Genomic DNA, 12265 nt, shown 5'->3' on the forward strand with positions numbered 1-12265 from the left:
AAACTCAGAAACTCTCAGTAAATATTCTTTCCTTCATGGCAATTATAATCATTTGTATAAGTTCAATAAGTATCTGTTCTCCTTCTCACAGGACCCCATTAGAAACATTGGTTATTGTACCAAGGTTTCAGCAGTAATGTCATATTTGAGAGACATGTATAGACTCAGATATGACCAGAGAACTTTAAGGAACTAAAAGGTTGACTTTATGAAGCATGGAGCCAAAAATACCATTGGAAATGTTGGCCTGATACCTTGCTTCGGAGTTCTCAGCTGCCTTACCAGATGAGTAAAGAATGTCACTTCCTGGCAAGTACAGAGACTTCAGGATATTTGGGGGACCTTGAGGAGAGGAATTCACTCAAATCTACAGGTATTGCAGGCATATCAGGTGGCAAGTATTTGGCTTGGCTTCTGGCCTGGAGAGGCTACTAAAAGTTCAATCTAGATTCCTTGTAAAAATAAACAATCCAGGACTATAAGCAAAGCAGATTTTAAAAGATCTGTATGATCAATCACTATTCTTGCTGAGCTTATGTAAATAATTAGGCCAAGTTTGTTAAAATTAAACTTGCTTTTCAAATGAATTAGTTTTGACTTGACTGTCTCTGAAAATAAGGATGATTTCAGAGAGAAAAATTGTTTCAATAATACATCTCTGCAGATGTTAAATTCTAGTTCTGGTTGTCTTTAAATGTTTGTTGTTTGCCTAAACTAGACAACTTGAGGTAAACTTCAGAGAAATTGCCACAGTAGCTCATGTATAGACAGTCTTGCTTGTTATTCTGTGGGACTAACAGGACTCCATGGGCCATATGATTATTAAAACAGCTGGAAAATTGAATGGATTCCCCAACAATTGTATAATTCAACTGTCATCTTAACCAATTCTGTGTGGCTGGGATGACAAAACTGCTCCTTAAAAGCCAGAGTGTACCCTGTTCCGTGGGGTTAACTATGGACTTGTGGAGATAATGGATGACCCTACTTTCCTTATGATTGGATTGCATGGTGCAGTTAGGCACACCCGTATTCCCAGACAAGCCTTCTACCATTTGCCAACGATTCCTTATAATCAGGGTATTGTTTAAGTTAGACAGACATTAGACAAAAAGAGTTCCTTAATAGTTTTATCCCTTAGCCATATTTGCCCCAGGAGCTACCTATATTGATATAAAATTGCAAACAGAGGTTTAGCCAAGCATACAGCAGCCACCTTTAACCAGACCCAACTTGTAGTCACCCACAAATTCAAAAGGTAGCCCTCCAAAACCAAATGGCTTCTGATATCCTGACTTCAGCTCAAGGAGGAATCTATGCTTTATTAAAAGAGTGTTACGGGAATGCCTGAGTGGTCAATGGGTTGAGTGTTTGCCTTTGGCTCAGGGAGAGATCCTGGGGACTTGGGATTAAGTCCTGCATCAAGCTCCCCACAGGGAGCCTGCTTCTCCCTCTGCCTATGTCTTTGCCTCTCTCTATGTGTCTCTCATGAATAAATAAATAAAATCTTCAAAAAAAAAAGAGAGACCAGAGTGTTATGTATATACTCCAGATTACCACAAAAATGTCGCAGGGCTATTAAAAGATATGAATACCCAAACTGAGGCTCTGCAAAATCCTTCCCTCTCTTTCAAGGGCTGGCTAAATTCCTGGTTCCAGGGAGAACTATGGTCAACTATTAAGGGTCTCTTTGTTGGACTTCTCATTCTTATAGCCATCCTGATTCTAAGAGATTGCTTTTTCCAATGTTTCTCCACTTGGTGCTGAGACTCCATCACTACAATAATTCATGTCAACTGATGGTCCTTACCACCCACAGAGATACTTCTTTGCTGTCCACATTGGACTTGACTGCTCTGCCTTCCCAGACTCTATGTTTCCAGACTGACCAATTTTTGACCCAGAGGTAGGGACACCTCTATACCCTTATTCAGCAGGAAGAAGCTACAGAGGATGAAACCTTCCACGTTCAACAACCTTAAAGATTTAAGGGTCAAAATAGTTCAGGCAGAAAAATGATGAGGAAAACAAGGGCAAGAGAAATGTAGCTTAAATTGAAATCTCCTTACAGTTTGCAGTCCACTAATAGATCCCTGAGACATGCAGAACATGGCTTTCTCGAGGAATTCATGGCTGTCTTAATGCTGATGTTTTACTGGAGACCTTATCTTAACAGCATCTAATCCCTCAAGGTCCTGAAGAATTACTTCAAAATTCCTTAGAAACCTACTTTATCTCTACCCACCTCTCACTCCACAAACTTAAAAGTATATAATCAGTCACTCCTCACAATCCCAGTGCAGCTCGCTCTGCCTATGGGTCCTCTCCCTGTGCTATAATAAAAACACCTTAAAAACAAAACAAAACAAAACAAAAAACCCACCTTTTTGCACTGTAAAACATCTCAAGAATTCTTTCTTGACCATTGTGCTTCAGAATCCCACGGCAAAGTGACAAGTGTTCCAGACTTAGAACACTATTTAACATATGGTTTGAAAAGGAAAAGTTAACATTCCCTTTGAAAATGAAGGTGATGTTTTAATGACAATTCAGAAAGAAATCTAGGGAGGGTCAACTGGTAAACAGGAAGGCTGATTGCTCACAAGGTGCAGAGGAAGTAGGACAAAGGCAGTTAGAAGGGAGTAGCTCTTCCCTAATTTTACTTAAGGTATACTTTTGACTTCTAGTGACATGCTAATGTTCAATATATTTTTTAAAATAAAATTAAACCCATAAGTATGAGAAGTGGAAAATAAAAGATAAAACTGAAAGTAAACTGAAAAATAAAAGAGAAAGCCCTCCACTCCCACCAGTACAACCTACACAGCAACATATGACCATGTTCAAAGGGCAAACTATGAAAAGAACTGTTGTTGTTCTGAATCCACATTTCCTTATGTTTTGAGAGGGATAGGAATAGAAAATTTTTTTCCAAACCTACTTTTGTGGTAGAGATTTAAAAAAAAAAACAAAGTAAAAGAAAGAAAGAGGAAGGAAAGAAGGAAGGAAGCAAGGAAGGAAGGACTACTTATAGAAAAGGCACTTTAAAAATGGATGTTTGCAATGTTGCTTAAAATTATGCAACTGTGTGATTTATAAAAACCATAATATCTTCAAAGAAAATAAAATTGGAAAGATTTTTTAAAAATATTTTACATGAAGAAGTTTTGTGAGCTTTAAATCCATTTGTTAAGTTTAAATATATATGCGTACTTAATTTGGTTTTTAGGTATGATTTGAGGGAGGCTGCTCTCTTAGAAGAGAGATGTGGAGTGGGGAAGGGGAGGAAGGAGAGAGGGAAGGATGGAAAGAGGAAGGTGGGAAGAGAGAGAGAAACACACACAAACACATATACTGGTCCCCCTAATAAATAATAGTTGAAGGTTAAACTTGACCTGTAGATCCAACAGTTTGCTCTCTTGGTTGGAGCATCAGGGGTGGAGGTAGATTCTGTGAAGCCATTGAAAAACCCGACCCCCCCTCCCGAAAGGTATTGGAATATCAGACCTATGCTGAGGCTCACCTTGGATACTAAATAAGTTGCCCCTGTTTAGCCCCTGGGAAAGGCAAGGGTCTTGAAACAGAAAATAAATTTGCTGTGGGGGTTTAAATGAACCTAATTTCAAGTCCACTTAAGTCTCCAAGTATTTACCATGCTAAATTAGTTCTAGTTCATGCTCTGTTATGATTTGTCCCCTTAATAATGAAAAAGTGAATTGTCTAAGGACCTCTTTATAACTAGATTAATTGGGAGGGCAGAGCCACCAGCATGAATCTCCAAATGCATTTTCTCATTCTCAGAGAACAATCAGAACTGCTTAATTAAGCATTGAGCAAGACTCTGTTATCGACTGTTCCATGAGCACGCCAGTCCTGGCCAGCTTGCCTTCCGGTCCATTCCCCGGGTGCTTTGGTTTCGTGGTGATCCATAGTGCCCAGTAAGCACTGCTCATTAACTTGTCCACTGCTTCTTGAAAATACGTCCATGTTTTTAGTATTTGTGTGCCTTTGAATTAATGAGTTTTATACATTTTGTGTGAAATTGTACTAGAAAAGGGAACTAAAAAAATCCCCAAACCATGTTCTTCCCAAATATCTGGTTCAGTTACCACATCACAGCTGTTCTTAAGCTGTGTCATGGATGCCAGTGCATGCATGTGCTGTATTCCACACTAACACATTACCAAGTAACTTGGATAGTCTGTCACTTCCCATTCCTGGAGATTCACTAAGTAAATTAACATAGATGTGTTTTGAAGTCCTACAGTATAGGAAACCTATTCACTTTTGTTGAGCCTAGCAGTTTCTAAACATATTTGGTCATGAGACATCTTTTCTCCATAGAACACTATCTTAGCTTGGGTTCCCCTGATATTCTACTGCAAGATGTTTATTGGGAAATGATCAGAGGAAACACCCATAGCAGAATGGGCAGTGAGACAGGGAAGGGAAAGCATCCAACAAGGAGTCATTGAGCAAGTCACCAGCAGGTTTCCTGTGGTGAAGAAACTGAAGCATGAGCTTCTCCTCAGGCTTGTCTGGTCCACAATACACATAGACAGAGAGCTTAGAGGCAAGAAGCTCTCTGGCAAAGATGCAGATGTTGGCAATTGGAAACCAGGCTGCTACAATGATAGGACCCAAAGGGCTACTGGCTGGGCACCAGCATCTGCTACAAATGCCTTTTTACCTTGCAGAATGTGCAGGTTGTTTCAGGTCATGGGAAACACTGGTATCTGTTGGGCATTGCCTGGATAAATAATGCTGACAATCTGGATAGACATGGCCCTGGAAGAGGAGACAGGAACACCCGAACAAGTAAGGTTCTATGGAAGAAAAGGCCTGAGCACTGACTGGGCAACAGATCAAAAACAGGAGCTCAAGTCCAGTGCTCACAAGGGTTTCATTTTGAGTTTGGACCAAGCTGGGAAAGAAGACAGTAAGGTTGATAGAAGGTTCTGAAAACTAAAGGAAAAGTATCTCCAGCTTTTTCCATGAAACTGGTGGCTAAAGGTACACGGTGTTCTTCTCACACAGAGCAATTGGAAATAGGTAACCTATACCCAATGGCAAAACCGATGGGCAGCATCTGGATATTGAATGTGTTTCAAGAGCTGAATGTAACATCGAAGACAACATCCCTTTCAAGAGCTCCAAATTAGAGTCGCCTCTGGAGGACACCAGAAAGATGTGCTACCAGCCTTGTGCCGGCAGAGCTGGGAGCTTAGAAGAGCTTCCCACTGATAAGGAGTGAGAAGAAATGAAAGAAGCAGTGGTTGCTCAGCTGATGTGGGCATTTTAATGTAAGAAGGCTTCTCAGAAGTTTCATGTGGCGAATAGATGAAGATACATTTCTTAGAAATTAATACTCGCAGAAGCAAGCACTTTCTTCAGTTTGGGTCTGCCACGCAGCCAATGCAAAGACAAGATTCAGCATGCAAGAGATGTCTTAGGAGAAAGAACAGGAGGAGATGAAGATGCAACAGACTTCACACCATGTTGTAGGTTTGACACCTGTGGAAAGAGAGAAAGAAGGAGGACAGATTGGATAAGGAAGAGTTTTGGAGTGCAGCAGAGTTCCAAAAATTTTGGAGTAGGCCACTAGGGCACTAACACCCTGCCATACTCTGCTATTGGCTGGTGCTATCCACAAGAAGTTTGGCATCGGTGTGCACAGTGCTCTCAACTGCACTCCCACAAGCAGGAGATCTCAACAGTGCGTTTCTGTGCTCATCACATGCTCATACGATGCTTACTATGTGCTAGGCTAATTAGTTAATCCTCACTCAGTGCTCACATCAAACCTGTGCCATGGCACTAGTGTTAAGCTCATTTTTTCAAATGATTTTATAACAGAGAATACTAGCGGACTCTGTCCTAGTAGTTATAGTGTCTGTATCAATTCTGTTCCAACATTATTCTTTACTGCCATTTTTTTACTATGATTGTTTTATTTATATGTTTCCAATTCCCATTTTAAAATGTGTATTTTCCAAAAGACATGAAGAGAAATCTCACAGAGGAAGACATGGACATGGCCAACATGCACATGAGAAAATGCTCTGCATCACTTGCCATCAGGGAAATACAAATCAAAACCACAATGAGATACCACCTCACACCAGTGAGAATGGGGAAAATTAACAAGGCAGGAAACAACAAATGTTGGAGAGGATGCGGAGAAAAGGGAACCCTCTTACACTGTTGGTGGGAATGTGAACTGGTGCAGCCACTCTGGAAAACTGTGTGGAGGTTCCTCAAAGAGTTAAAAATAGACCTGCCCTACGACCCAGCAATTGCACTGTTGGGGATTTACCCCAAAGATTCAGATGCAATGAAACGTCGGGACACCTGCACCCCGATGTTTCTATCAGCAATGGCCACAATAGCCAAACTGTGGAAGGAGCCTCGGTGTCCATCGAAAGATGAATGGATAAAGAAGATGTGGTTTATGTATACAATGGAATATTACTCAGCAATTAGAAACGACAAATACCCACCATTTGCTTCAACGTGGATGGAACTGGAGGGTATTATGCTGAGTGAAATAAGTCAATCGGAGAAGGACAAACAGTGTATGTTCTCATTCATTTGGGGAATATGAATAATAGTGAAAGGGAATATAAAGGAAGGGAAAAGAAATGTTGGGAAATATCAGGAAGGGAGACAGAACATAAAGACTCCTAACTCGGGGAAACGAACTAGGGGTGGTGGAAGGGGAGGAGGGCGGGTGTTGGAGGGGAATGGGTGACGGGCACTGAGGTGGACACTTGACGGGATGAGCACTGGGTGTTTTTCTGTATGTTGGTAAATTAAACACCAATAAAAGTTAATTAAAAATAAAAAAATAAAAAAAAAATAAAATGTGTATTTTCTAGATCGTTATTGTGCAATAGAACTTTCTGAGATGATGGGGAAAATTATATATCGGTATTGTTCAGTACAATAGACACTGGCCACATGAGGTTACCAAGTAGTTGAAAGGAGGCTAGGGAGACAATAGAACTGATTTCTTCATTTTTAAAAAATTTTCATTAATTTCATTTTAATTTTAAAGGCTAGTTTTAAAGCCATATGTGGCTTGTGGCTACTGTACTGGATAGTGCAGCTTTTAACCAAGAAAACATGGAGCACCATGGCTCTCTCCCCAAAACCTCAGAGAGTGTCTTTAACCACAAGGAGGAATAAATAGTGATCTGGGTGTAGACCCCTGCCTCATACATTCAGAATAATTTGTCAAGAGATCAAGAGCAAAGCCATGTCTTGGGCATGAAGTCCCATTAGCCAGGCTCAGAAGACTGAAGTACAAAGCCACAGGGAGATCTCAATTCATAATAGAAATAACTGCCATGCCAAGCTTCTGGAGTCAACATGACCAACACAGTCTTTCTCAACACCAGGTTGCCCAGAATTAGGTAACCAAAGAACTTACACAAATTTACATTATGAAATTATATCATTCAACCCAATTTTAAAAAGTAGGCAAAGGGCTTCAGTAGGCATTTCTCCAGAGAGGATCCATAAATGGCCAGTAAGCACATGAAAAGATGTTCACTATCAGGAATCATTCCGGAAATATAAGTCAAGACCACAACTGGATGCCACTTCACATGCATTAGAATTGTTATTATCCCCCCCTCCAAAAAAAAAAAAAGGAAAGAAGTATTGGTAAGGATGTGTAGAAATTGGCTTCCTTCTGGGAACACAAAATGGTGCAGCCACTATGAAAGGCATGTTGGCAGTTGCTCAAAAGTTAAATATAGAATTACCACATGATCCAGCAATTCCCCTTCTAAGCATATACCGAAACAAATCAAAACCAGGGACTCAAACATATGTTCACTCATGTTCACAGCAGCATTACTCACAAGGTGGAAACAACCCAAATGCCCAACAAAAGATTGATGAATAAACAAAATGTAGTATAGATACAGTAGAATATAATCCACCCTTAAAATGGAATAAAATTCTAGGGGCGCCGGAATGGCCCAGTTGGTTAAGTATCTGCCTTTGACTCAGGCCATGATCTCAGGATCCTGGGATCAAGCCCTGCATCAGGCTCTCTGCTTAGCAGGAAGTCTGCTTTTCCCTCTCCCTCTGCTCCTCCCTCTTGCACTCTCTGTTTCTCTCTCTCAAATAAATAAATTAAAAGAAATATTTTTAAAAAGGAATAAAACTCTGATGCATGCTGCAACATGAGTGAACATTGAAAACATTATCCCAAATGAAAGGAGACAAAGGGACAAGTACTGTGTTTTCCACTTATTTTGGGTATCTAGAATAGGTAAATTCAGAAAAGCAAAGAATAGTCCTTGTCAGGGGCTAAAAGGAGAAGAAATGGGGAGTTAGTATTTAATGGAGAGTTTCCGTTTGAGATGATGAGAAAGTTCTAGAAATGGATAGTAGTGATAGTAATTGTGAATATAACTAATGCCACTGGACTGTACACTTGGAAATGGTTAAAATTGTAAATAATAGGCTATATGTATATTTACCACAATAAAATTGTTTTTAAAATAAGAAATTATATCCAAAAAACACTAAAATTCAAAAGGTATATGGCCAAACCATTTCTTCCTGTGGTTAGAACATGTACATGAAAAGCCGCTTCATCATCAGAAGGTTCCTGGGTAAAAAAAAAAAAAAAAAAAAGTTGCTGGGTGATCATGGCATTGGACTGGGGTGGGGGGGTGGGCAGAGAAATGCTTAGTGGAAACAATCTTACCAATGGGTCATCTCCCTTCCCCTTTATCCATCTTCTCAAAAGCTAGGCCTGGGGCAGTGGGACCAGACAACTGGAAACCCAACTGGCTCCTCCCCAGGCCACAGAGCTTAGATGAGCAGTACCCACATTCCTCTACTGACTTGACTTTTCATTACTTACAGTGGTGACTGGCCTACTTTTTCTGACTGATATGTTCTTTCTTTAATCATGCTCATACTTGCAACAAAATTAAGGTTAACAACCCCAATGCCTGAAAATTGTTCTATCTCTTGAAAATAACATACTTTTATCAGCTCTGATCTGTTTACTGCTTACTTCATCAGTTAGAAGTTCTCATCTGGAGGAGGGTAGGACGAGTCTGTACAGAACCCCTTAACAGCAGGAAGCACAAGAATCTGTTGACCTCGTGGACTCACGCTAAAGAATTAGAGCCACCTGCATCTTTCGCCTGTGCAGAAGACGGAAGACATCAATGAGGATCATTTGAAGAGCTTCACATGCCACATAATAGATAAAGTGCTGTACAAAAGATTAGGACAGAATTATTGCCATTAATAAATAAAGATGAAACAACAGAGACAGGCCTAATTTGCTCGGTTCCACTCGATATATCTTTCAAATCACCTACACCTTGTCCTCCAAGAGATTTATGATGCTAATAGTTAAGCATTATTCCTGCCATGGGGCACAGAATATTGCACAGAGCCTAGGGAAGGCAGAGCTTGCACAGGGGAATGTTCTCGTTCTTGAAAAAATATACGTCCCCCTCAGGAGTTCACATAGAAATACAAAAATTAAATCCAGAGTCATTTCCAGGGCAGTGATTTCTTTAAGCCTGCAAGCAAAGTGTGATATAATTTACAGCAGAAGGATTTATGCCATCACAGCTGAAAAATCTTACTAGAAATGTATATCTGTATGTATTGTCATTTTTATTGAAAATGACATTTTTTAGCCGGTAGCACCAAAGCATAATCTGTGGTTTGAACTTTTAGATAAATGTTTAAGTTTCTCTTGTACAGTGTTTAATATTTTGTATGCTATGTGAATGTATACAGGTGTAGAGTTAATAACCTTACTTCCTTAACTAATGCTTTATTTCATTTTCTTACTTACAAAATATGTTTCTTGCTTACAAAATATGTTTATCAATGTGTGCATTGATTTTTACCACATACATACAGATTTTCACACTCAAATGTTAGCTCTGCCATAACGCTTTTGTTCTTTTTAATATTCAGAGTTAATATCTGATTGACCCAATTCTCTACAATTGTGGTTAGAGTTGCATAAAAATCCAGAAACTGAGAAACATATTTTTCAGCACATTTTACTGCATGTGTATTTAGAAATACTAATCTGATATAGTTTTTAATCTAATTGCTTTTTTACTTGTTAACAAAATTTAACATCTCAAATCACATCACACACCTAAATTATTGTTTTGCATTTTATGTAAGCCTTTTTGCCAATGTTCTGAATTATTGAAAAAATTGAGTTATCAATAGCATTTTAAGTTAATTCCTCACTTTTAAAACAGTTTAAGGTTTATAGAACAGAACCCTGAGCACAGAGTACAGAGAGTTCCCATAAAACCCTCCCTTTATAGTATCCCCTAGCATTAATTAATACATTGTATTAATTAATTAATTATATTAATTAATACATTGTGGCCCATTTGTTAAAGTTGATTGAAGTTTCTAGGTTATGTTATGGTTTACACTTGGTGTTTTACAGTTCTAATTGTTGACAAATGCAGGGTCACCCTGTCATACATAATAGTTTCACTAAAGCCGTGAAACTGCACAACCTGCTCCTCCCTCCCTACCCCTCATCCTCAAACCTCCAGCAGCCACTGATATTTTTCTAGTTTTTACACTTTTGCCTTATCCAGAGTGTCATATAGTTGGACTCATTCAATATGTAACATTTCCAAACTGGCTTTTTCACTTAGCAATATGCATTTAAGTTTTCTCCATGTCTGTAGCTTCACAGCACAGTTCTGAAATAATATTCAATTGTATGGATGAACCACATCCTGAAGGACAGTTTTGGTTGCTACCAGTTTGGGAAATTATGAATAGAACTGCTATCCACATTCAGTGTGCTGGTTTTGGTGTGAACATAAGTTTTCAACCCATTTAGGTAAATACCTAGGGGTGTGATTCCTTGATCAGATGGTAGGTCTATGTTTAACTTTCTAAGAACTGCCAAGCTAATTTCCAAAGCGGCTGTATCATTTCACATTACCACCAGCAATGACAGAGAGTTCCTGTTGCTTCACTTTCTTATCAGATATGTTACTGTGGGTTTTATTTAACCATTTCAATAGTTGGGTGGTGGTCAATTAGCACTTTATATTAGTAGAAAGACCTGACTGTGGTATCTGTACTTTACTTTTTTAAAGATTTATTATTTATTTATTTTAGAGTGAGAGAGGGTATGAGCAGAGTGAGAGGGAGAGGGAGAGAATCTTAAATGGACTCTTTGCTCTGCATGGAGCCCAATATGGGGCTGGATATCTTGACCCTGAGATCATGACCTGGGCAGACACCAAGAGTCAAGACACTCAACTGACTGAGCCACCCAGATGCCCAGGTATCTGTACTTTAATTTTTTTTTTTTAATTTGAGTAGAGTTGACACAACGTTGCATTAGTTTCAGGTATAAAACATACTGATTGAACTTCTCTATATGTTATGCTGTGTTCACCTCAAGTGTAGCTACCACCTATCACCATACTTTTTAAGATATAATGGAAAGGGTGTTTTATTTCAAGTTAAAGTCCTTTGCAATGATTGCAAGTAATTGGTTGTATACAAACATCATGGAGACAGAGGTTTGGGTGTTTTTCCATTCACACTTTTTCAGGTTTCATAGCCATAGTTCATTAACAGTTTCATAGGTGAGAAAGCCAATGATATGACCCTGCAAATAACCATTGATGGTGTTGACACAAAGCTCTTAGAGAACTTAAATCCTATCTGAATACAAGCTGGGAAATGATTTCATGGCCCCTGCTGAGGATACTGATGACTTTTGACAATATTGTGATTAAGATTATGACCAGGGACCCAAGCATACCTGAATCCTACCTTGCCAGACACCCTTCCTCCAATGGCCTTCCCAAAGAAGTTATTCACCAAGAACAATAGCAGATGGAAGTCAGAGAGTACTGTATGACTAACAGCTCTTCAAGCTCTTCCTGTTGAGCTGGTGTGAAGATTAAGCTGGAGGTTTGGAGGAATCACACATCCATAAGTCCACACATCTTCTCACACATGATGGGGCTCAGGGTGCAAAATGACCACCCAGGTCCAATCCATCTCTGCCTTTTGTTTGTCTTCCCTCTAGGTCATCTTCATTCTCCATGAATCTCTCTGCTGGGGGGAGCCTGCATATCCAGGTGTACAGCCCACCTGCTTAGCAACCACAGAAGAGAGTGTTCTTTCTCCATAGGCTCAATGTCCTAGGATAATCTGATCTAGTCTGATTTGGATCACATGCTCATTCCCAAACCTATCTCTGAACAGGATTGTG

Source organism: Vulpes lagopus, chromosome 20 (genome assembly GCF_018345385.1).
Source record: "Vulpes lagopus strain Blue_001 chromosome 20, ASM1834538v1, whole genome shotgun sequence".
Taxonomy (NCBI): domain Eukaryota; kingdom Metazoa; phylum Chordata; class Mammalia; order Carnivora; family Canidae; genus Vulpes; species Vulpes lagopus.